Source organism: Hyla sarda, chromosome 1, assembly GCF_029499605.1.
Source record: "Hyla sarda isolate aHylSar1 chromosome 1, aHylSar1.hap1, whole genome shotgun sequence".
NCBI lineage: Eukaryota > Metazoa > Chordata > Amphibia > Anura > Hylidae > Hyla > Hyla sarda.
This window is the reverse complement of record NC_079189.1, coordinates 394,570,211-394,597,436: the sequence shown is the minus strand read 5'-3', so window position 1 is coordinate 394,597,436 and position 27,226 is coordinate 394,570,211. Positions and strand designations below refer to the sequence as shown.

The 27,226-nt window shown below is 47.0% G+C and overlaps 1 protein-coding gene across 1 annotated transcript in view; it reads left to right on the top strand.

Annotated features, from left to right (window-relative positions):
* The first annotated feature begins 6,229 nt into the window (after positions 1 to 6,229).
* CEBPE (CCAAT enhancer binding protein epsilon) overlaps positions 6,230 to 27,226 on the top strand; it is a 46,604-nt gene continuing 25,607 nt past the window's right edge. The window contains exons 1-2 of the mRNA XM_056526096.1: positions 6,230 to 6,329; positions 16,982 to 17,018. The gene's annotated coding sequence lies outside the window, so the exon portion shown is untranslated. The remainder of the gene's footprint in view (positions 6,330 to 16,981; positions 17,019 to 27,226) is intronic.

The window sequence follows — 27,226 nt, the reverse complement described above, 5'->3', positions numbered from 1 at the left end:
AAATGTATAGTATAGTGAATGGGTTTCCGTTCACAAATTCACACTTCGGAATTTGTGAAGCGGAATTTGTGAATAGAAAATCCGCTTGGAAATTTCCGCCTGAAGAAAGGGGTTGCTCTTTCTTCAGGTGGAAATCCGTGCGGAACACATTGCAGTCTATTGGAGACTGCAGTGTCCGCACGGTCCTAGCGCTGACTGATTCAGCCGGCGCTGGCCGCACTCGGAATCTCCGGGCGAAAATTTTCTGCCCGGAGATTCCGTTGTCTGAACCTTGCCTAAAGGGCCCTAAGTGTATGCTCCTTGGTGTGATTATGTGCTAAAAGAACAGCAACATAGAGGATTTACTGCTAGAACAGGTTACAAGGGATGTTACTAAGGCAGAAACTGCCTACCTAAACCTAGGCAAATACAGTGGTAATACAAGATTTTAATTACCTGGATATTGATTAAAGGGGTACTCCACCCCTAGACATCTTATCCCCTATCCTATAGACCCCTGTGATCTCCCGCCCAGCACCCTGGCGTTATGAACATTTATGTTCAGAATGCCAGCTGTGCTAGGCTTCGAGCGGCCCCCTCCATTAATGTCTATGGGGGGGGGGGGGGAGCGTGACGGCTGTGGTCACTCATAATCCAGCACTCCTCTGTGCTCTCTCCTGTCTGATAGCACTCCTCTGTGCTCTCTCTCCTGTCTGATAGCACTCCTCTGTGCTCTCTCCTATCTGATAGGACTCCTCTGTGCTCTTTCCTGTCTGATAGAACTTGTCTGTGCTCTCTCCTGTCTGATAGAACTTGTCTGTGCTCTCCTGTCTGATAGCACTCCTCTGTGCTCTCTCCTGTCTGATAGTACTCCTCTGTGCTCTCTCTCCTGTCTGATAGCACGCCTCTGTGCTCTCTCTTGTCTGATAGCACTCCTCTGTGCTCTCTCCTGTCTGATAGGACTCCTCTGTGCTCTTTCCTGTCTGATAGGACTCCTCTGTGCTCTTTCCTGTCTGATAGGACTCCTCTGTGCTCTTTCCTGTCTAATAGGACTCCTCTGTACTCTCTCCTGTCTGATAGAACTTGTCTCTGCTCTCCTGTCATAGTGCTCCTCTGTGCTCTCCTGTCTGATAGTGCTCCTCTGTGCTCTCCTGTCTGATAGTGCTCCTCTGTGCTCTCCTGTTTGATAGTGCTCCTCTGTGCTCTCTCCTGTCTGATAGCACTTCTCTGTGCTCTCTCCTTTCTGATAGGAATCCTCTGTGCTCTCTCCTGTCTGATGGGAATCCTCTGTGATCTCTCCTGTCTGATAGCACTCCTCTGTGCTCTCTCCTGTCTGATAGCACTCCTCTGTGCTCTCTCCTTTCTGATAGGAATCCTCTGTGCTCTCTCCTGTCTGATGGGAATCCTCTGTGCTCTCTCCTGTCTGATAGCACTCCTCTGTGCTCTCTCCTGTCTGATAGCACTCCTCTGCCCCCTCTCCTAACTGATAGGACTCCTCTGTGCTCTCTCCTGTCTAATAGTGCCACTCAGTGCTCTCTCCTGTCTCATAGTACTCCTCTGTCCTCTCCCCTGTTTGCTAGAACTCCTTTTTGCTCTCTCCTGTCCTATCAGACAGCACAGAGGAGCCCACCCTCACTTACTGGACTTTGTCCATGACTGTGCTTCAGCTTGGACAAAGCCATGATTTTATAAGCCATGATTTCTATAAAAGGAAATAAAATTTTCTTATGAAGTATAATAGAAAGGTTAATGTTTTTTCAAGATGCACAACATATAAAAAGTTTTTGTATCCGACAGTGCCCAGTGTAGTGCCAAGTGTAGAAAACAAAGACATATTGGGAGGGCAAATACATTTAGTTTTAAGAAAATAAAATTTCCTTGGGTTAAGGGCAGCACTTTAGAACATACACTGGGAGGCACTGTTGTCAAATTCTGATACAGAGAATAAATGGGAGATCTTTTTGTTTACACTAAAACCTATACTGCTAAATTAAACTAGATCCCACATGGATAAACAACTAATATTTAAACAAAAAATACAAATCAGAGGGGCCAGCTTTAGCCTTTACAAAATTACTAAGAATTTGAGAAAATCTGTAAAAAGGTAATAAAAGCAGCAATAATTCACAATAAAATGGCAGGTGGCCAACGAAAGCAAAGCAAATCCCCCCCAAAATTATAAATATATATACCGCATTTATCGGCGTATAACACGCACTTTTTAGGCTAAAATTTTTAGCCTAAAGTCTATGTGCGTGTTATACGCCGATACACCCCCAGGAAAGGCAGGGGGAGAGAGGCCGTCGCTGCCCGCTTCTCTCCCCCTGCCTTTCCTGGGGTCTAGAGCGCTGCTGCCGGCCCTTCTCTCCCCCTGGCTATCGGCGCCGCTGCTCGTTCTGTCCCCCTGACTATCGGTGCCGCCGCCCCATTGCCAGCGCCGATAGCCAGGGGGAGAGAAGCGGCGCCGACAGCCAGGGGGAGAGAAGGGGCAGCGGCACCCATTGCCGGCGCCGCTGCCCCGTTGCCTCCCCCCATCCCCGGTGCATAGCAACGATGCAGGGGATGCGCGCCGGAGGCCTGCAGCAGCGCGGACCCGACCCAGGTAATTATGCCACCGGGGATGGGGGGAGGCAACGGGGGTAGCGGCGCCGGCAATGGGTGCCGCTGCCCCTTCTCTCCCCTGGCTGTCGGCGCCGCTTCTCTCCCCCTGGCTATCGGCGCCGGCACCGATAGTCAGGGGGACAGAATGGGCAGTGGCGTCGATAGCCAGGGGGAGAGAAGGGCCGGCAGCAGCGCTCTAGACCCCAGGAAAGGCAGGGGGAGAGAAGCGGGCAGCGACGGCCTCTCTCCCCCTGCCTTTCCTGGGGGTGTATCGGGGTATACACGCGCACACACACACCCTCATTTTACCATGGATATTTGGGTAAAAAACACTTTTTTTACCCAAATATCCTTGGTAAAATGAGGGTGCGTGTTATAGGCCGGTGCGTGGTATACCCCGATAAATACGGTAAGAGGAAAAAATGTGAGCATGTAGGACCCCTAAATAATGACAATGGGGAGGTGGTCACTGGGGATCAAGAGAAGGCAGAGCTACTGAACGGGGTATTTCTAGCTCTGTATATTAAAAAGAAGAGGGAGAAGCTGATGTAGGCCAGGCCAGTACTGGTAACACATCATGTAATGTACTTAACTGGCCTAATAGATATGGTCCAAGGTAGATTCAATAAAGTAAATGTAAACAAAGCTCCAGGACCAGCTGGATTTCACCCAAGAGTTCTCAGAGAACTCAGTTCAGTAATTTCTGTACCCTTTTTTTCATAATATTTAGAGATTCTCTGGTGTCTCGTATTGTGCCAAGGGAAGAGCACATGGCAAATCAGCCTTCTCAGTCTCCTGAAGCCCCAAGCAGTAATGGCTACTCACCCTCCCTGCGTTATTCACTGCAGCAGTGCTGCCTTTCCCTCTCCCTGATCCCCCCCCCCCCCCCCGCACTGATCTTCCCCCCTCCCTTATCACTCCTCTCTTAGCCTGAAAGAGATTGTAGCTTCTCTACCACACTCTGTCCCATCTTGCTGCCCCGCACTAACCCCACACTAACTTTTCTCTGCATCTGCCAGCCGGACGATTTAAAGATATTTTACCTTGATGTTGGTAAGCCAGCAGGTTGTTTAAGTCTCCTGGCACACTCAGCAGCTCGAGAGTAAAGTGATCCCAAAAAATACCGGAAGTCCCATAGGCTTGCAAACCGTATAATTTAACTGTCCAGGCTATGTTACTCTCCGGAAGTTATCCTTCAACATATATATATATATATATATATATCTATATCTATATATATATATATATATATATATATATATGTATACACACACACACACACACACACACACGTTTCAGTATAAAAACAACAGATTACAACCCAAAAATTAGCCCATATACCCATGTATTACAAAAAATAATAGGGGTCAGAAAATATATATTTTTGTTTCTGAGCATATATTATAGAAAAATGAAGAAAGTCATTATGAAGTACAATTTGTCCAGCAAAAAACAAGCCCTCATATGGATGCGTAGTAGAAAAAATAAGAGTTATGGCTAGTAAAGTGTGAGGAGGAAAAAAGGAAAGTGCAAAAATGAAAATTATCCCGGTCCTTAAGGGGTTAAAGGAGATATCCAGTGGTGAACCCAGTGGTGAACAACTTATCCCCTACCCTAAGGATAGGGGATAAGTTGCAGATCGCGGGGGGTCCGACCGCTGGGCCCCCCGCGATCTCCTGTACGGAGCCCCGACACGAAGTGGCGGCCGACACGCTCCCGCAATACAACTCTATGGCAGAGCCGGAGCGCTGCCTTCGTCAATCTCCAGCTCTGCCATAGAGATGTATTGAAGGGGCGTGTCGGCCACCGATTCGTGCGGTGGTCGACACCCGCTATCTGGCCGGAGAGCCTGGCCCCCGTACAGAGAGATCGCAGGGGGCCCCAGCGGTCGGACCCCCTGCGATCTCAAACGTATCCCCTATCCTTAGGATAGGGGATACGTTTTTCACCACTGGACTACCCCTTTAAGTCCACACAGGGAACTTTGTATAGCATTCTTTTGATTGCTATTACTGTTCAGTGCTATGCATAGGCATAGCAATGATCAGAGTCATCGGCAACTTACTTCAGTGATCTGCCAGAAGGCATCTGAAGGGTTCAGAAAGGCACAGGCTTTAATCATTTAAGTGGCCCATATAGTACAGTGTCCATATAGGACATCATCAGGCGTCAGACAAACCTCCCTCAGCCCTCAGCTCTCAGCCAAACCTCCGTCATGCCTTAGACAAACCTCTGTCCTACCTCAGACAAACCTCCATCACACCTCAGACAAACCTCTGTCACACCTCAGACAAACCTCCCTCAGCTCCCAGACAAACCTCCGTCATGCCTCAGACAAACCTCGGTCATACCTCAGTCAAACCTCTGTCACACCTCAGACAAACCTCCCTCGGCCCTCAGCTCTCAGCCAAACCTCCGTCATGCCTAAGACAAACCTCGGTCATATCTCAGACAAAGCTCTGTCACACCTCAGACAAACCTCCCTCAGCTCTCAGCCAAACCTCCGTCATGCCTCAGACGTCAGCTGATGTATAGCTTTCCTCGATTCATAGAAAACTGAGAGCACATGCGCAGCCCTCCGCTGACAGCGTTAGGGCTAAAGCAGGCAGCGTTAGGAGCGTAGCCCTGCACATGCGCAGTTAAGGCTGGAAAACTTTAACTGCTGTCCGGCTGACGTCTGAGGTATGACGGAGGTTTGGCTTAGAGCTGAGGGAGGATTGTCTGAGGCATGATGGAGGTTTGACTGAGAGCTGAGGGCGGTTTGTCTGAGGTGTGACAGAGGTTTGTGTGACGCCTGATAATGTGAGATGTCCCAGAGCAGGAACATCTTTGCTACTTGAGCTCTGTTAGGGTGGTTGCTGCCCCCTAAGGTGCCTGTCTCTGATCAAAACCTTAGTCTTATGGTGTCTTGATATGATTATGTTTTTTTATTTTGTAAGAGCTGGTAAGTAGCCGCTGTTACATTCCTCAAGTTGAGGCTAGTCTTCCTCTACCATAGTGCCCTTGGTTATCCAAAATCTCTGCTTTTGAGGATTTCTTTCCCGGGCTTGGATATTGTTGACCTGTTAATTTGGAGTTGTGGTAAGTGAGATTGTCAGCAGGACTACTACCACTAACATCACCACTTATACATGTTTATACCACACTACTGGCATCGCAAACTGATTACTAGCCAACTGAGTATCCATAGTACACTAGTCTAGGTTACTTCATTCTCTGCTTACCACAGAAGTGTAGTGAGCTAGTGACTACATTCCGGTTATTTTTCGAACGCATACAAGTTTTGGCTCGGACTGAGAAATGTGACTTGCACCACTTTTCAGTACAAAACAAAACTCTGATATGTTGGGAAAATGACCTGAACTTAGCCACTAGCTGAATAGGGCCTGTGCCTCTCTGAGCATGAATAAGTTGGCATGTTATTTTGACAGTTTTCTAATGTATCCATGCTTCGGAGGCACAAATCACTGTGTGAATCTAGCTAAAGCCACATATCTTATAACTAAGTCTGCCACCAAGTCACGGTTCCTGCTTCTTGTTCCTGTCCATGTTGTGAGGATACATTCTACAATAATTCTGCCTCCAAGAGGGAGAAATTTGTCTTTGAAAAAGAGGAGAATGCTGAACATGGATCTCTCTGAATCTTGTAGATTTTTCGTGGTCCAAAGTCAGTGCTGCCTTTCTTCCACATCAAGAAGACTTGCCTGGATGCACCTTTCCAAGCATCATGTCACAGAAGCCACCAATGAGTAAGTAAAGTCTACATTTTGTACCTTGCACTACAACGAGCCATATTTTAAAGGTCCTCTACAGTAGTTTCAGTAATATTGGACTGAGAAGTTGAGAATCAGTGCACACTAACATCTGCATATACATCTGCAGTAGACTGTACACTTGCTAAGAAGCACCTAGAAATTGCTAAATTCAGTAAAGCTGTTTCAAAAGAACTAATTAAAGAGAGAGTGGCCAAATATTTATTTTTCTGTGATGTCATTGCTAGTCCCTAGTGAATGAATAGGCTATGTTCTCAGTGATGTCCCTGCTGCTAACTAATAAATTAATAGGCTATGTTCTCAGTGATTTCACTGCTGATGGCTAGTGAATGAATAGGCCAGTGTTTCCCAACCAGGGTGCCTCCAGATGTTGCAAAACTACAAATCCCAGCATGCCTGGACAGCCTTTGGCTGTCCAGGCATGCTGGGAGTTATGGTTTTGCAACACCTGGAGGCACCCTGGTTGGGAAACACTGGGATAGGCTGTATTCATAGAGATTTTACTGCTGGTCTCTAGTGAATGAATAGGCAACATTCTCAGTAAGGTCACTGCTGCTCTCTAGTGGATAGATAGGCTACATTCTCAGTGATGTCACTGCTGCTCTCTAGTGAATGGATAGGCTGTGTGTGGTTGCCCAGTATGGGAGTTGTTACCCCGTTCCCTTGCTGCCCTGTCCGGCAGCCTCCCTTCAGTGTCCCCTGGGCCCCTTGTACTTGTTTCCCCCCCCTGTATATATGTCTTGCTATGTATTATAATATCTTGTTGCTTTAAGAAATGTACCATGTGATTTTTACCCAGGAGGTACCTGTGACCAGGTGATCCTAGGAGTGACCTATGGGCTCCCTGCTAGTCTCCCCCATATAAGCCCTGGGAGGAGCTAGCTCTCTCTCTTTGAGCTCTGCTCTTTCTGCTAAGCTGAGTTCCAGTCAAGTCAAGTCCTAGTGTGTGTGTCCAGAGTCATTGGAGGCCCCAAGTCAAGTCTGCAGCCACAGTCAATTGCAATTAAACTACAGTCATAGCTTTGTCAAGCATCAATCAAGTCAGTCCCTGTCAGCAACTGTTAAATTGTCCAGTCCTACTACAAGTCCCAGCAAGCCCTTAAGGTCTCTGAGTCACTGGTCACCTCCATGGGCCCTGGCTTAACTGTATAGACTTTAACATCTGTCTACCCTCAGTAAAGCTACCGTTATCTGGAGTCATTATTGCCCCCGTGCCTAGCCCAGGATCTAGTGGTATACCTTTGGATGGTATCGAGGATAAACCACGCCCTGGCGTCACGAAAACAAGAGGTTAATGCCATCTGCCCCTAGGGTAGCAACATCTGCCCTCATCACACCCCGTTACCACAACTTTTGGCATTCTATGAACAGGATACGGGTGTGCGCCTTTTGCCACAAGTCCTCCCCCCTTGGCTGAACTGTGTCCAGAATCGGATGCCGATGCGAATAAAGTTTGCACCAGAAAGTGTACGGGACTTTGTCAGAGGAAAGTGTTTTACTCATGGCGCTTGTAAAATAGACGGGGAGGTGAAGAAAAGTATTGTGTCAACCATGTACAAGATTAGGTCTATGTTACATTGCCAAGTATTGCCTGTACCTGCAAGGGTTACAGATGTGTCGGAGAAGAGCGCGAAAATGTCCCGTGCTAGTCAGAGTCCTGTCCCTCGGCATGGAAACCATGTTGCTGTATCAATGTCGAAATGGAACTGTGAAGATCCGCCCCTTGTTACCGGGGGAGTGGAAGTCAGCGCTGCACCACAGATGCACTTCCGGCCGGCGGCCATTTTCCGGAAGCCCTGCATAAAAGGAGCAGTGCTGCCGGATCCTCTCAGTTTGCTGGAAGTCAGTAAGAGGAGCAACATGGCGGAACAGGCAAGAGTCCCAAAGAGAGTCCCAAGATGGCGTCGGAGGCCCGGAAAGTTGCCGCGGCGCAAATGTTTCAGGAGCTGGCATCTCCATCGGGGCCGTAGAGGCCTGCTAAAAAGCCCTGCTGCCCAAGGATGATGGAAATTGGCCAGCAACCCCGGCAGAAGGAACACCGGCATCTTCCTGTGGATCATCACCGGTGAGGCTGTCCCCTCACCACCGGACATGGGGGTCCTGGGCCAAAGTCCACACCGAGGAGTCGGAAGTGAGTACCCCGGCTGAGGCCACTTTCTCTACCCCTCCTTCTACCCCTAGCCTTAAGCCAACCCCCCCAGGCCCAGAAGTCTGAAGCACGTCCCCGGTCCCCACTTTTACCAAAGTGGTTGTTTGGCGATGAGCCTGGACTAATACAGTATATGAAGGAGCACCTTCTTCCCCTGCCAGGGAAATCTCATCCCCCAGTCCACTGGCCCAGTCCGAGAAGGCCAGAAGAGAAGCTCAGGTGGCCGAGATTGTAGAGGGGCTGAGGGCACAGAGAATAGAAAGATATGGGCTGAAGCTGCTGCCATATGAGGTGTGGCAAGCGCAGCAACAGGACACAAAAGCATTGGTGGCCCTGTACATTAGGAAGCTGGAACATCCCCGAGAGGGAGAGCCACCCCTGGAATGCCGCAGAGCCACAGTCATAAAATTTGACAAAGTGCAGGGGTTTGGCACCGTCATAGACTGTCTTCATGGAGGGACCATCTTGGTTAATCATCATGCAGTGCAGAGAGACTATCTCCTTCCACCACTGCATTCTCTAGAGAGCGTAGAGATCATGTACAGAGCATGAGAGGAGAGAGTGTGGCCGCGGTGACCCATCCAAAGAATCCAACCCAGATCCCGTTTGCATACTTCCCATCGGACGATTGAGACGACGATCCCTTGGGGTTGCTGCTGCTGCCGCCTTAAATCGAAGGTACCGTCCAGGAGGAACAGGTCTACAAGCTGTAGGTGCCTATCATGGCCCTGAAGTACCTGCCGAAGTCGTCTGTGAATGTGCCCAGGCCTACTCCTGTGGTCGAGGAGGTTTGGCCTAACCAGTGGGCACCAACTGAAGTGCCTTGGCCTACTCCCGCAGAGGAGGTTTGGCCGGCCCAACAGGCACCGACTGCTGTTCCCCCAGTGGCGCAAGCCGCTGAAGTACAAATGGTGGTCACCATCAGCCCCACCATTACAGAGTCTACTTTGTCACAGGTGAACTGGAACACCCGAATGAGTCCATTAGAGGGGGCACAGTCCCGTGGACCCCGTTACATGTCCCAGCCTCGGAAACAGTCCAAACAGCGAGGCCGGGATGACAAGTTCCCCAATTAAAGAAGTCTACCAGGGGTAATTTTGCTATTTGTCACTAACTTTCTTTGTGAAGTACTTTTGTTCTCCACAAGTTATGTAACGTTTAAGAAGGAGTGCCTGACGAACTTGTCAAGAAGTTTATTTGTAACCATTTGCGTAAGTGTACGTGCCCGGCTTCTAGCCGCGATTCTTTACTAAAAACTCTAAAATGTACCAGGACTGTGGAGCAGTACAATTGAAATATGTATATACCTGTAATGACGGTTTATTTGTTTTTGTGTTTTTCTGTTTAGGTGTGTATTCACACACTAGTTTGTTCAGAGCAGTTTGCTATTCTACCTGGATAGGGAGTGGTTAATGCTCTGAACGAATGAGAACTCGAGTGGAGTTATTTAACCAGAGTTCTCCTGGATTCTGGTGCTGGTTATTTAGTTTAATGCCACTATGTCTGTTTGTGCAATATTCTGACTATGTCTGCTTGAGCATTTACCTTGTATTTATCTTGTCATTTTATCTGGGTTTTAGCCATGGTTATGCTCCTTGTATTTTAGTCTGTGTTACATTAATCGGTTTTAGGATTATGTTTGCTCGTTCTGCTCTGTCTGTGTTCACACTGTGTCTGAGTCACCCTGTGCTCTTTATGTTATATCCTGTTTGGTATATCTGGTTGTCTGGTAGTTTTCCTGTTTCTGTTTCTGGCCTATGACCGACTATGTTTATTATTTGTTTTTACGCCACTGCACTTTAGCGATGGATGGACTAAACGATGGATGGGCAAGTTGGCAGGGAGAGATGTCTTAGGGTCAGTTTAGGGCTCACTCTCCCTGTCCTCCCAGTCGGTCATGACAATACCGTCAGAGTAATATATTTTTGCTCATCATCTTTGCACAAATAAATACTTATGTTAGTGTACTATAACGGTTATGGTGTACTATAATAAGATGTGTATAATATGATTTGTACGGAAATGTTTGGGTGTACAGTGTCTTTTATTCATGGCAATTATATGCAAGGTATCCTGACCCAGTCAGGAGAAGCGTAGCCACTACCTCACGCCATGACAAATTCCCGCAAGGTACATGTTACGCCGAGCACTCCGGGTCCCTGCTCCTTCCCGGAGCGCTCGCGGCATTCGTCTCTGTGCAGCGCCCTGGTCAGACCCGCTGACCGGGAGCGCTGCACTGGTGTCACCGGCGGGGATGCGATCCGCGTAGCGGGACGCGCCCGCCCGCGGGTCGCATCCCAATATCCTCACCTGCCCCGTCCTCTTGCTGTTCTGTCCCGGCGCTGGCTCTCTGAAATTTAAAGGGCCAGTGCACCATTAATTGGTGCCTGGCCCAATCAGTACCTACACCTGCGCCATTTGAATAAGAACCCACTTCCCCTTCCTGTCCTTGCCGGATCTTGTTGCCTTGTGCCCTGTGAAAGCGTTTAGTGTGTTCCCAAGCCTGTGTACCCAGACCTTCTGCTGTTGCCCCTGACTACGACTCTTGCTGCCTGCCCTGACCTTCTGCTACGTCCGACCTTGCTCTTGCCTTGTCCCTGTGTACCGCGCCTGTCTCAGCTGTCAGTTGGGGTTGAGTCGCTATCGGGTGGAACGACCTGGGGGTTACCTGCCGCTGCAAGTCCATCCCGCTTTGCGGCGGGCTCTGGTGAAAACCAGTAACCCCTTAGACTCCGTTCCCCTGGTACGGCCCACGCCATCACCCCACTGACACAGAGGATCCACCACCAGTGTCCTCGCTGCATACCAGTCCGGATCCTGACAGTAGATCTGGCCATGGATCCCGCTGAGGTCCCGCTGCCTAGTGTCGCTGACCTAACCACGGTGGTCGCCCAGCAATCCCAACAGATCGCGCAACAAGGACAGCAGCTGACTCAACTGACCGTCATGCTGCAACAGCTTCTGCCGCAACTTCAGCAATCATCTCCTCCGCCAGCTCCTGCATCTCCTCCGCAGCGAGTGGCTGCTCCCAGCTTCCGCCTGTCTCTACCGGACAAGTTTGATGGGGACTCTAAACAGTGCCGTGGATTCCTGTCCCAGTGTTCCCTGCACTTGGAGATGATGTCGGACCAATTCCCCACTGAACGGTCTAAGGTGGCTTTCGTGGTCAGTCTCCTGTCTGGAGAGGCCACACCGCTCTGGGACCGCAACGATCCTGCCACTGCTACAATCCAATCCTTCTTCTCTGAAGTACGTAGTGTCTTTGAGGAGCCAGCCCAGGCCTCCTCAGCAGAGACTGCTTTGCTGAACCTCGTCCAAAGGAGTTCTTCTGTAGGCGAATACGCCATCCAGTTTCGTACCCTTGCCTCAGAGCTATCCTGGAACAATGAGGCCCTCTGCACGACCTTCAAGAAAGGCTTATCCAGTAACATCAAAGCTGTCCTGGCCGCACGAGAAATTCCTGTAAATGTGTCTGAACGTATCCATTTGGCCACCCGCATCGACATTTGTTTCTCTGAAAGACGCCAGGAACTTCGACAGGAAAAGGATCTTGTTCGCACCAGGCGATTTCTCTCCCCGGCTCCTCTCTTCCAAAGTCCTTTCCAATCTGTTCCTGTGCCTTCTGCCGAGGAGGCTATGCAAGTGGATCGGTCCCGCCTGACCTTACAAGAGAGGACTCGTCGCCGTAACAAGAATCTGTGCCTGTACTGTGCTAGTACCGAACACTTCCTAAAAGACTGTCCTATCCGCCCTCCGCGTCAGGAGAAACGCACTCCATTACCTCACAAGGGTGAGACGACTCTTGGTGTGAATTCTGCTTCTCCACGTCTGACTGTGCCTGTGCGGATTTCTCCTTCTGCCAATTTCTCCTTCTCAGCTGTGGCCTTCTTGGACCCTGGTTCTGCAGGAAATTTTATTTTGGCCTCTCTTGTTAATAGGTTCAGCATCCCAGTGACCTGTCTCGTCAAACCGCTCTATATTTCTTCTGTCAACGGAGAAAAGTTGGACTGCACTGTGTGCTACTGCACAGAACCCCTGCCTATGAGCATTGGACTGCATCATGAAAAAAATAGCATTTTTTGTTCTGCCCAACTGCACCTCTGAAGTTCTTCTCGGCCTGCCATGGCTCCAACGTCATTCTCCTACCCTTGACTGGACCACCGGGGAGATCAAAAGTTGGGGTCCTTCTTGTCTCAAACGATGCCTCACATCTGCTTCCACTTGTCAAACCCCTGTGGCTCCACCTATACTGGGCCTTCCCAAGGCCTACCAGGACTTTTCTGATGTTTTCTGCTAAAAGCAAGTAGAGATCTTACCACCTCATAGGCCTTATGATTGTCCCATTGACCTCCTTCCTGGTACCACTCTGCCCCGGGGCAGGATCTACCCTCTGTCTGCCCCAGAGACTCAAGCCATGTCTGAGTATATCCAGGAGAACCTAAAGAGAGGTTTTATTCGGAAGTCCTCATCCCCTGCTGGAGCGGGGTTCTTCTTTGTCTCTAAAAAGGATGGATCCTTACAACCATGCATTGACTACCGCGGTTTAAATAAAATTACCATCAAAACGTGCTATCCCCTGCTTTTGATCTCTGAACTCTTTGACCGTCTTCGCGGAGCTAATATATTCACTAAATTGGACTTAAGGGGCGCGTATAATCTTATTCGCATCAGGAAAGGTGATGAGTGGAAGACCGCGTTCAGTACTAGAGATGGACATTTCAAATATCTAGTTATGCCCTTTGGGCTCTGCAACGCCCCTGCAGTCTTCCAGGACTTCGTTAATGAGATATTTCGGGACTTATTATATACCTGTGTTGTGGTTTACCTGGACGACATCTTGATTTTTTCCTCTAACTTGGAGGAACACCGTCGTCATGTCCGTCTAGTGCTCCAAAGACTTAGTGAAAACCACCTGTATGCTAAAATTGAAAAATGTCTCTTTGAATGCAACCGTCTTCCTTTCCTAGGTTACCTAGTCTCTGGCCAAGGGCTTCAAATGGATCCAGATAAACTGTCAGCGGTTTTGGATTGGCCACACCCTTCTGGACTCCGTGCTATCCAACGCTTCCTGGGATTTGCCAACTATTACCGACAGTTTATTCCCCACTTCTCCACCATTGTGGCCCCTATTGTGGCCCTGACCAGGAAGAATGCTAATCCTAAATCATGGCCTCCTAAAGCAGATGAGGCCTTCAATCGTCTCAAAACTGCCTTCGCTTCTGCACCAGTGCTGTCCAGACCTGATCCATTGAAACCTTTCTTCCTGGAAGTTGACGCTTCCTCAGTCGGAGCCGGAGCCATACTTCTTCAAAAAAACTCTACCGGACGTAACATTACTTGTGGTTTTTTCTCTAAAACTTTCTCTCCGGCAGAAAAGAATTACTCCATTGGAGATCGTGATCTTCTGGCCATCAAGTTAGCACTCGAGGAGTGGAGGCATCTATTGGAGGGTTCCAAACACCCCATTGTCATTTACACTGACCACAAGAATCTCTCGTACCTCCAGTCTGCTCAGCGTCTGAATCCTCGCCAGGCTAGATGGTCGTTGTTTTTTGCCCGCTTTAACTTTGAGATACACTTCCGTCCCGCAGACAAAAATGTCAGAGCTGACGCCCTTTCTCGTTCCTCTGATGCCTCCGAATCTGAAGCCCCTCTGCAGCATATCGTACCGCCTGAGTGCCTGGTCTCCTCTGCTTCAGCCTCACTGGGACAAACCCCCCCCCCGGAAAGACTTTTGTTCCTCCACGCCTTCGCCTCAAGATCCTCAAATGGGGGCATTCCTCTCACCTAGCTGGCCATGCTGGCATTAAAAAGTCCATCCAGCTCATTTCCCGTTTGTATTGGTGGCCTACACTAGAGGGTGATGTTACTGATTTCGTTCGGGCCTGTACTATTTGTGCCCGGGATAAAACCCCTCGCCAGAAGCCTGCTGGACTCCTCCTTCCTTTGCTCGTCCCTTAGCAACCATGGTCCCAAATTGCCATGGATTTCATTACTGATCTGCCCGTATCCCATGGCAAAACCTTCATCTGGGTGGTCGTTGATCGTTTTTCCAAAATGGCACACTTCATTCCGCTTCCAGATCTTCCTTCTGCGCCACAGTTGGCGAAGCAATTTTTTCTGCATATTTTTCGCCTTCACGGGCTTCCCACGCATATCGTCTCGGATAGAGGCGTTCAATTTGTGTAGAAATTTTGGAGAGCTCTCTGTAACCAATTAAAAATCAAATTAAATTTCTCGTCCTCCTATCACCCCCAATCCAATGGACAAGTAGAGAGAGTAAACCAGATTCTTGGTGACTACTTGCGACATTTTGTCTCCTCCCGCCTAGACGATTGGGTCGACCTTCTGCCCTGGGCTGAATTCTCATACAATTTCAAAAATTCGGAATCCTCTGCCAAATCCCCATTCTTTGTGGTGTACAGCCGTCACCCTCTGCCCCCCCCCCCCTCCCCATTCCCACTTCTTCTGGACTTCTTGCTGTAGATGAAGTAACCCGGGATTTCTCTGTTATCTGGAAGGAGACTCAAAAGTCGCTCCTACTGGCCTCGTCTCGTATGAAGAGACATGCAGATAAGAAGAGAAGAACTCCTCCTGTCTTCGCTCCTGGGGACAAAGTGTGGCTCTCTGCCAAATATATCCGGTTTCATGTTCCTAGCTACAAGCTGGGTCCACGTTACCTTGGACCATTTAAAGTCAAGAGTCAAAATAATTCTGTCTCCTACAAACTTCTTCTTCCTCCTTCTCTTTGTATTCCTAACTCCTTTCATGTTTCCCTTCTCAAACCTCTCGTTCTTAACCGCTTTTCCCCCAAGGTCACCGCTCCTGCTCCTGTCTCTGGCTCCTCTGATGTCTTCACGGTAAAAGAAATCCTCGCCTCCAAGGTAGTCAGAGGTAAAAAAAATTCTCGTTGACTGGGAGAATTGTGGCCCCGAAGAGAGGTCTTGGGAGCCCAAGGATAATATCCTCGACAAGGAACTCATCCATAGGTTCCTGGGCTCTAAAAAGAGGGGGAGACCAAAGGGGGGGTACTGTTACGCCGAGCACTCCGGGTCCCTGCTCCTCCCGGGAGCGCTCGCGGCGTTCGTCTCTGTGCAGCGCCGGGAGCGCTGCACTGGTGTCACCGGCGGGGATGCAATCCGCATAGCGGGACGCGCCCGCCCGCGGGTCGCATCCCAATATCCTCACCTGCCCTGCCCTCTTACTGTTCTGTCCCGGCGCTGGCTCTCTGAAATTTAAAGGGCCAGTGCACCATTAATTGGTGCCTGGCCCAATCAGTACCTACACCTGCGCCATTTGTATAAGAACCCACTTTCCCTTCCTGTCCTTGCTGGATCTTGTTGCCTTGTGCCCTGTGAAAGCGTTTAGTGTGTTCCCAAGCCTGTGTACCCAGACCTTCTGCTGTTGCCCCTGACTACGACTCTTGCTGCCTGCCCTGACCTTCTGCTACTTCCGACCTTGCTCTTGCCTTGTCCCTGTGTACCGCGCCTGTCTCAGCTGTCAGTTGGGGTTGAGTCGCTATCGGGTGGAACGACCTGGGGGTTACCTGCCGCTGCAAGTCCATCCCGCTTTGTGGCGGGCTCTGGTGAAAACCAGTAACTCCTTAGACTCCGTTCCCCTGGTACGGCCCACGCCATCACCCCACTGACACAGAGGATCCACCACCAGTGTCCTCGCTGCATACCAGTCCAGATCCTGACAGTACAAAGAGGAGGTCACAATATAATGTGTAAAGTTGTGATAAGGATGACCATTATGATTTTGATTACTGATCAATATATATATATATATATATATATATATATATACATGCTAATATACTGCAGAAAAACATTATTTTCCTTATGAGATATATCAGCTTGCTATTTGCTTGTGACCAAGAAGATGAAGACCTTGGGACAAGGCCAAACGACACAAGATAAGAAGAGGAGTTGAAAGTTGGAGACAAAATATTTGAAGAAGTATAGACTGTGCAGAAGGGCAGATATATCTGGAATTTTCTGGTAGAACAGGGGGATGGCAACATCAGTGAATTACGGTCAAGAAAGAAATGAATGTTTACTATGCTAATATATACAGACGCAATACTCAAATAATATCAAAATATAACATGATGATTTTGATGTGATAACTAACCTCCCTTTTTTGTCAAATGTAAAGACCAATGTAGTTCCGTATAATGAACAGAACTCCTTGGGACAGTTCCTTAGCCAGTATGCTGAGGAGTTTTACACCAACATCTTGTCTGGTGTTTATTTCTTGTGTCGACACTCAGCAGTATACAGCGGCAGTCACTCACAGCTTAAGGCCTAACCAGCAGCTAGCCTTGACAGTTGTACCACACATCGTTATTCCATACATAATCAAAATTGTCCACACACTTGTAAATATTTGTTAATATAATTTGTAGTCCCAGTCCACAAGTCTTCAATGTATGCATATCTATGTCTAATGTTTTCTCTCCTGTCCACATGTACAGGGTAGTCTACTGGCCAGAGGGTTCCCCTGAGATATAGGTAAAAGCACGTATAGAGACAGAGTACAATATGTAAAGGTAACACTGTTGTATAGAATAATGATGTATGTTGAGTTCTAGGGAGAAGTATTGAGAACCGAAGGGCCCCAGCAGCCAAGGCATTGGGAAGATAGCCTCCTGCAGCCCAATCCGTAACTTATGTGTATTGGTGTTACTAAAGCAGTTACAAGTTCTGTTTCCCCCACATATTTATTGCCCTAAAATATAGGAGCCTGTATGGACAATTACAAGTGCTACATGGACTCGCCCCTGTTTTGTTTTTCACATCCAGCCCTGTGAAGGACATTTTGCATAATGCCCAAACTGTCACTAGGCCCCCAGTGGCCACTTCGGTCATCTACCCTCCAGGACTGGGCATTAAGGACAACTGTATTTAAGAGGTGGAGTTTGTGGTGGCCCAGTACGGGAGGTGTTACCCCGTACCCTTGCTGCCCTGTCCGGCAGCCTCCCTTCAGTGTCCTCTGGGCCCCGTGTACTTGTTTCCCCCTGTATATATGTTTTGCTATGTATTATAAAATAAAATGTGTTGTTGCTTTAAGAAATGTGGACCCTGGCTTAACTGTATAGACTTTACCATCTGTCTACCCTCAGTAAAGCTACCTTTATCTGTAACTATGAGTCAGAGTCATTATTGCCCCCATGCCTAGCCCAGGATCTAGCCGTATACCTTTGGGGGGGTATCGAGGACAAACCACGCCCTGGCATCACAAATACAAGGAGTTAATGCCATCTGCCCCTCACCCCACCCCGTTACCACATGTGTTTGTGGTGATGTCACTGCTGCTCTCTAGTGAATGGATAGACTGCATTCTCAGTGATGTGACTACTTAGCTCTAGTGAATAAATAGGCTGTATTCATGGTGATGTCACTGCTGATCTCTAGCGAATGGATAGACTGTATTCTCAGTGCTGTCACTGTTGCTCCCTAGTGAATTGATAGGCTGTATTCTCAGTGATGTCACCGCTGCTCTCTTGTGTATATTAGGCAGCATTTTCAGTGATGTCACCGCTGCTCTCTAGTGAATGGATAGGCTGTATCCCAGTGATGTCACTGCTGCTCTCTTGTGTATATTAGGCAGCATTTTCAGTGATGTCACCGCTGCTCTCTTGTGTATATTAGGCAGCATTTTCAGTGATGTCACCGCTGTTCTCTAGTGAATGGACAGGTTGTATTCCAGTGATGTCACTGCTGCTCTCTTGTGTATATTAGGCAGCATTTTCAGTGATGTCACCGCTGCTCTCTTGTGTATATTAGGCAACATTTTCAGTGATGTAACCGCTGCTCTCTAGTGAATGAATAGGTTGTATTATCAGTTAGGCAGCATTTTCAGTGATGTAACCGCTGCTCTCTAGTGAATGAATAGGTTGTATTATCAGTTAGGCAGCATTTTCAGTGATGTCACCACTGCTCTCTAGTGAATGAATAGGCTTTATTCCAGTGATGTCACCACTACTCTCTTGTGTAGGAATAGGTTGTATTATCATTGAAAGAAATAACTAGAAAAATTCCACAGTCCTCAGTGTTATACCCCGTAGGGGTATATGATCGAAATCAATGCAAGAATATTACGTATAAAAAAAGGAAAATATTTATTTATTTTCTCTCCTCCAAAAATCAATCACCTAGATAAACATATATAATATTATAATATTTTACACAGGGCCCTTGTGTGATAAAACAATATAACAATATAGACACAAACATTCATAAAATTATAAAAGTATACATTCAAGGTGTCCACAGGGAATATGTGGATGTAATGTGTCCACCTAAAAAGTAGAGGCTTCCACCTAGAAGGAAAACAGCTGGAGTAATCCACCTAAGGATAAATAGCTCAAGTCTATGAAACAAAGTGTTGCTCACTCAATGTCAATAGCAGGTGGTGTCCATAGCAGGTTATAAAAATAAAGTCACAAATTATCAGGAGTTGTTAGTATCCAGTCCTGTATTGATAGCATCAAATTAGAGGAACCACACCAGTACCACTATTTCACTCGCTGTATAGATGGAAAAAAAACCACAAGTCTATAGACAGGTAGATACAGTTTTGGCACTATGTGCCACTCACCACTCCACGTCGAAGTTGTAGGTCATGTGATGAAGCTCTAATCAGCAGTAGTTGGCGCGCAATCAGCCGCTCGACTCGCGGCGTCTCGCGACTCCCGGCATCTCCGATGTATCTCGCTGCTGTGCGCTGGTGAGCTTCCGTTGACTGCGGTCAGCTGATTGCAGGTCAGCTGACCGGGATGTGCCGTCAGATGGGAGAGTGATCGTTCTGTCAGATGGAAGCGGCTTGTGGTTAGCGGTGGTGGTCTCCAGTAGCAACGGACCTTAGTAGTGGAAAGCTGGAACTGGTGGGAAGATGTAACTTTCCTTCAGGCCAGAACTCTGATAGAGTCGATGGAGAGAGTGGATGGAGAGAGTGATTCGCCCTCAGTATTCCAATTAGGCAACCAGTGTGGAAACGCACAATGTGAACAATGTTCATATGCTCAAAAAAGTAACTGCAGCAGATAGATTTCACCAACTGCGTTTCGGGGTATTGGAAATAAGGTCAGAACCCCTTCCTCAGTGGTGCAATTGCACCACTGAGGAAGGGGTTTTGACCTTATTTCCAATACCCCGAAACGCGTTTGATGAAATCTATCTGCTGCAGTTACTTTTTTGAGCAGCTTCCAGCTTTCCGCTACTAAGGTCCGTTGCTACTGGAGACCGCCACCGCTAACCAATAAGCCACTTCCATCTGACAGAACGATCACTCTCCCATCTGACGGCACATCCCGGTCAGCTGACCTGCACAATCAGCTGACCGCAGTCACCAGAAGCTCACCAGCGCACAGCAGCGAGGTACATCGGAAACCCCGGGAGTCGCGAGACGCCGGGAGTCGCACAGCTGTTTGCAAACCAACTACTGCTGGTTAGAGCTTCATCACACGGCCTACAACTTCGGCGTGGAGTGGTAAGTGGCACATAGTGCCAAAACTGTATCTACCTGTCTATAGACTTGTGGTTCTTTTTCCATCTATACAGCGAGTGAAATAGTGGTACTGGTGTGATTCCTCTAATGTGATGCTATCAATACAGGACTGGATACTAACAACTCCTGATAATTTGTGACTCTATTTTTATAACCTGCTATGGACACAGCCTGCTATTTACATTGAGTGAGCAACACTTTATTAGTAATTAAAATTGTTCAAAGTGCATCTGTCATACATTTTATGCATATGAAATTGCTAGCATAGCCAAAAAAGATGTTCGATACTTTGCATATCTTCATAGATGTTGTTTGATCCTTTATTTTGCTAAACAAAATGTTTTTTTGTCGGGGTACATTAAGTGTCAAAGAGGTGTGGCTAGGGTGCGCTGTGCTACAAGGCCACAACACTTCTTTGCGCCTTCTTTGACACATGCATCCCCTATGGGCTGTGAATAGGGATTGTGATGGATGAGCAGTCTGACAGGTTTGTATTCAGACTTGCAGCTTGTGAACCCCAATCCCCATTCACGTCACATGCATAGGATGTCAACACGTCGCTGGCAAGCAAGCCCTGGTGTTAACCAAAGAAGCAGTGGGTGGGACTTTACATCAGATAGATGTTACAGTCTGGGAGTATAGCGGACCCTCTAACACAACTCTTTGACACTCTAGGCCCCCATAAAAGTGTGTTTTTTTTATTTATTTTTTTAAATAGCTGAAGAACAGATTCTATAAAGATATGCAAAGTTTCCATACACTAACATATATTCATCTATCCTGGTAATTTAATGTGCTTAAAACATGTGAGGAATGCACTTTATTTGTGTTAAACTAAATTGCTTTGTGTTGTGTTTTCATTTTATATATTTCTATAAAAAAGGCCCATCAAAATCTTCAGCACCAGGCCCATGATGCTCTTAATCCGGCCCTGAGCTATAGTACATGCATTAATAGACAGATCGTAGCGAGTGTCACTCCTGACACCCGCAGTGATCCTCCTGTATAATGTATAGATGCGGCCAGCCCCTCTTCTATGGTCCCCTGCACTGACATATATATACACCTATTTAGTCAAGTCTGTTCCATGATGGGAGTAGTAGTAGTCCCTCAGCACTGCAGGAGTCTGCTGATGTCACCTCTTCTGAGCATGCTCAGAAGTAATAAAGGATATTATAAACCAGGTGCAAATGGATGACATAAAGGTTCATCTGTTTGCTATAGACTTCAATGTTAAAAATAACTGCCGTTAATTTACCCGTTTCTTGTGACTGAACTACTACTCCCATCATGGAAAATGTCTGTTCCATGATGGGAGTAGGAGTAGTCCCGGCTGCGGGAGCCTGCCGACGGCTGATACCAACGGATGCAAAACTGATACAAATGGTTTCCACTAAATGGCATCCCTTTGCATCTTGTTTGCATCCGCAGGGCCGCTGTTAGGGCGGGGCAAACCAGGTAATTGCCTAGGGCCCCCATCCCCCCGGGGGCCCCCTGCCACCTGCTCAGCATAGGCATGCGCACGGGGTGTGCTGGGTGTGCCCAATCAAGCCCAGGGGGGTGGGGGATCTGCGGCCGCAACTGAGCAGCCCACAGGGGGCCCCTGTCACATTCTGGACATCCCTGTGTCCCGAAAGATTTTTCTGGGACACAAGGATGCCTCTGTTACCTTTCTGCGGTGGCCCCCGCGTTAACTTTAAAAAGGCAGGGGCTGCCGGGACGTAGCGCTCGCCGGGATGTCACTGATGTCTGTGTGTGCGCTCATAGCAACGGAGGAGCATCGAGGAGGACGCGCGCCAGCATGGTTAGTCACCAGCACCAGCTGGCAGCACGTCATCTTCGATGCTCCGACCACTGCCTCTCCGGTCCCGGGACCTACTGCTATGGTTTGTAGGCCATAGCAGTAGATCATGACCCCCAACCGGAGGACCCGTGGTAAGAACACTGAAGTGGGGCAGTACACAGACATACAGCCTCCAGCCATACACTATATATGGCTGAAGGCTTTATGTCTGTGTGGGAACTGTACTGCACCTAATGTGGGGAACTATACTGAACCTAATGTGGGGAGCTAATAGCTATAGCTCCGAACTATACTGCACCTAATGTGGAGAAATGTACAGCACCTAATGTGGGGGAACTATACTGCACCTAATGTGGGGGAACTGCACCTAATGTGGGGAGAACTATACTGCACCTAATGTGGGGAGAACTGTACTGTACCTAATGTGGGGAACTGTACTGCACCTAATGTGGGGAACTATACTACAACTAATGTGGGGAACTATACTACACCTAATATGGGGAACTATACTGCACCTAATGTAGGAAACTACACTGCACCTAATGTGGGGAACTATACTGCACCTAATGTGGGGAATACTGCACCTAATGTGGGGAGAACTATACTGCACCTAACGTTGGGAACTATACTGCACCTAATGTGGGGGGACTATACTGCACCTAATGTGGGGAACTATACTGCACCTAATGTTGGGGAACTATACTGCACCTAATGTGGGGAGCTATACTGCACCTAATGTGGGGAACTATACTGCACCTAATGTTGGGAACTATACTGCACCTAATGTTTGGAACTATACTGCACCTAATGTGGAGAACTATACTGCACCTAATGTGGGGGAACTATACTGCACCTAATGTGGGGAACTATACTGCACCTAATGTGGAGAACTATACTGCACCTAATGTGGGGAGCTATACTGCACCTAATGTGGGGAATTATACTGCACCTAATGTGGGGAACTATACTGCACCTAATGTGTAGAGCTATACTGCACCTAATGTGGGGAACTGTACTGCACCTAATGTGGGGAACTATACTGCACCTAATGTGGGGAACTATACTGCACCTAATGTGGGGAACTTTACTGCACCTAATGTGGGGGAACTATACTGCACCTAATGTGGGGGAACTATACTGCACCTAATGTGGGGGAACTATACTGCACCTAATGTGAGGGAACTGTACTGCACCTAATGTGGGGGAACAGAACTACACCTAATTATCGGGGGAACTGTACTGCACCTAATGTGGGGGAACTATACAGCACCTAATGTGGGGGAACCGTACTGCACCTAATGTGGGGGAACTATACTGCACATAATGTGGGGGAACTATACTGCACCTAATGTGGGGGAACTATACTGCACGTAATGTGGGGGAACTATACTGCACCTAATGTGGGGGAACTATACTGCACCTTATGTGAGGGAACTGTACTGCACTGCACCTAATGTGGGGGAACTGAACTGCACCTAATGTGGGGGGAACTGTACTGCACCTAATGTGGGGGGAACTGTACTGCACCTAAGGTGGGGGAACTATACAGCCAACCTAATGTGGGGGAACTGTACTGCACCTAATGTGGGGGGAACTGTACTTCACCTAATGTGGGGGAACTATACTGCACCTAATGTGGGGGAACTATACTGCACCTAATGTGGGGGAACTATACTGCACCTAATGTGGGGGAACTATACTACACCTAATGTGGGGGAACTGTACTGCACCTAATGTGGGGGAACTATACTGCACGTAATGTGGGGGAACTATACTGCACCTAATGTGAGCGAATTGTACTGCACCTAATGCGGGGGAACTGAACTGCACCTAATGTGGGGGGAACTGTACTGCACCTAATGTGGGGGAACTATACAGCCAACCTAATGTGGGGGAACTGTACTGCACCTAATGTGGGGGAACTGTACTGCACCTAATGTGGGGGAACTGTACTGCACCTAATGTGGGGGGAACTGTACTGCACCTAATGTGGGGGGAACTGTACTGCACCTAATGTGGGGGAACTATACAGCCAACCTAATGTGGGGGAACTGTACTGCACCTAATGTGGGGAAACTGTACTGCACCTAATGTGGGGGGAACTGTACTGCACCTAATGTGGGGGAACTGTACTGCACCTAATGTGGGGGAACTCTACAGCCAACCTAATGTGGGGGAACTATACTGCCAACCTAATGTGGGGGAACTATACAAAAATATAAAATTGTACTATTCTGATCCCTACAACTCTTTCATTTTTTGTGCTTTGATTTGTAGTATTTATCGGTACCATTTTTGTTTTGATGGGACTTTTCAATTGCTTTTTAGATATTTTTTATGGTATTTGAAGTGACCAAAAATGTGCAAATCTGGTTAGTGCACTATTACGACTTTTGGGGCCCCTCTTTTGATTTTGCCTAGGGCCATGCTAAGCCTAAAATCTGCCCTGTGCATCTGTTATTAGAATGGTCCATTTAGGAGGCAATAATAGAGAAAATGTGAGCTTTAGCAACCCAAAAAAGTGATGGAGATACCTTTTTTTTAATAAAATTTTGTAGGGTACCATAAAAAAAATATATTAAAAAAGATACAGTAGTGATGGAAAAAATTGTATTTAACGAAATTTTCTTTATTATAATGAAATTAATTACATTAATTAATTTTTAAATAGAGATCAATTTATATGGGCAGGCAGGGCATTAAAATGTAGTCGACAATAATAGAAATGTAGTGTGTGTGTGCTTTTCACTTTTTTTTTTTTAATGATGGGAATAGTAGTACCTGTACTAATTGACAGATCGCCCGTGTCACTTCTGACACCCATTGCGATCCTCCTGTATAATGTATAGATGCGGCCAGTGATATTACTGCTTATGTCTAGTGAATGGATAAACTGTATTCTCAGTGAGGTCACCGCTGCTCTCTAGTAAATTGATAGGCTGAATTCCAAGTGATGCCGCCACTGCTCTCTATTAAACATGTATTTTTAGGTGGACTTAATATACAGGTCTCTGGAGTTCTTTGTCCCTGTTCATTTCAGAATCCTTTCAGTGCTGGGTGTTGTACATGGAATGCAGCAGACATTGTAGGTTCTGTGCATTTTATAAGCTCTGCAGCTATAGGGCTTGGATGCAAGTGATTACATTTGTAAATAGCATGTGGAAATAAAAACAGAAAACTACAACTACATTTCTTTTACCAAGCTTCTTAATAAAAGTAGTGGACAAAAGACGTATCTTGTTTTGGTTATTCATTTCATCCACTCTGTACAAATAGCATTTTTCAGATCGTATGAGATGTCTCTTTGTGCCTTTGTGTCTATTCTTAGAGGCTCAGTCAACCAGTTTTATGTCCAAAGTAAAAACAAGAAAAATGAAGCTCTGGGCACAGCTGCAGAAATCAAGCAGCTCCCTCTCTCGGCTCTGCACAGTGTGATGGTAATGCCTGTCCTCCCTACTCAGGTGGTGCTCAGCATAATACAGAGGTAGCCTCCATCAGAATATATGAACAAGAATAAATAATGCGGCACTCACCAAACTTGTAGTATTCTTCTCCTTCTATTTCCAAGATTTAACAGGCAACACAAAAGCAGGGAAACGGGTGTTGGATGCGTGCAGAGGTGCTTAGTGTCTACTACAGAGTTCTATTACTAGTTTGGTGAGTGCCGCATTCTTTGCTCTTGTTAATACCACCTGTTTTATGTGTCTACATATGGTTCTATGGAATCTGCTATCCTTTTTGAAGAGATGAGTATGACGAGAGGCTGTATAGGCTTGTTGCGTCTCACACAAGATGGATTTACCTGCCTTAATACCTTGGATACAATGTTTCTTGTGTCACAGGCCTCTTCTATGAGCTTTATGTACTTGATATCATGATATCAATACATGCAGATTCAGATTGGCTGGAGTTCTTATTCAGAGAACATTTTCATTACTTATCTGCCTCTATGTAATCCATCAGTTGTAAATGGCCAGTGACTAAAAATCAAAGCAAAACTGGCATAGTAGCTCATAGCAACCAATCACAGCACTACTTTCAATTTCAAGAACCAAATGGGAAATGTGCTTACATAATATGATGACATCAAAGCACAGAAAAAGCTGTTTGCCTGTTGGAATTTACAAGAATAGGGCCTGTTGTGACAGTACAGCAAAACCTTTCAAAGTAAATTTGGTAAATGTGCTTGTACATAAAATGTATTAAATGGTTGCACGGCATGTAATAATATGGGGCTAGTACACATTTTCAGAAATTACAGTACATTGCACCACTTTGTATAGTTTCTCCTCTTGACTTTTTTTTCTGCATTTTTTTAACCTGTTGCAAATTTAGAGACAAATTTAAAGCAAAATTTAAGTCTACATTCAATAATACAATGATAAACCCCCCACATGGTTCCCTGACATTACACAATATATTTAACCCCTTCCCGCCCTAGGACATATGCATACATCCTTGCGATCTCCTGCACAGTGCGATGCGCTGCAGCTGTTGAGACCGGGATTGCGCCAGTCTTGGCAGCATCAACCCTATAGATGCAGTGATAAGTCCAGAACACCACATCGATTGCATTGACAGTTGTTCACCAGCGGCGACCCAGCAATGCGATCGCGGGGTCCTATTGGTTGCCATTGCAGCAGGAGGCCAGCTGATGGCCTCTTGTCTGCCTAATAGGGCAGCCTGTGAGGTTCAGCCATAGGCTGGATCGCACAGGCTGAATGTCAGTGTGATACTGGCAGTTAAACTGTGCTGCAGCACATATGTACTGCAGAAAGGTATAACAGGTAAAAAGTGAAAAATTAAAAAAATAAAATGGTTTTCAGTAAACAAATAAATTAAATAAGTGCCCCTTTCCCAATAAAGCCCTGTATTACCCCCCCCCCCAAGCCCAAACCTATACATAATAAGTATTGTCACATAATGACTTTTACAATAAAACAATAATGTTATTTATTCCGCACAGTGAACAGCGTAAAAAAAAAATGCAAATAATGGCTAATTTTGGTTTCAAAACGTGTAATAAAAAAGATCTCCAGGCTGCCGGCATAAAAAAAAAACAAAAACTCCCACGCTTCCCCGATGCTTCGGAAATCACTGCCTCTACTGCTATCCTCTTCCTGGTACTGTGGATTGATGTGTCAGACTGCAGATGCCACAAAACTGGTGACAGTTTCGCTTTAAATCTCCTTGTAATTCTGCTATAGGCCTTACATAGCATAGGTGACCCTGTTCTGTTCGCTGTTTGCCAAAGTCATGTGCTTGGTTACTTATTTCATAACAACTTCAATTAAAACATTGCACAATTTAACACACTGTAATATGGCGTAAGCCGTCACAAGGGTTTGCAAAAATGTTATATGTATAATTTTGTGCATTTTATATAATGGTCTAATTTTAACCTTT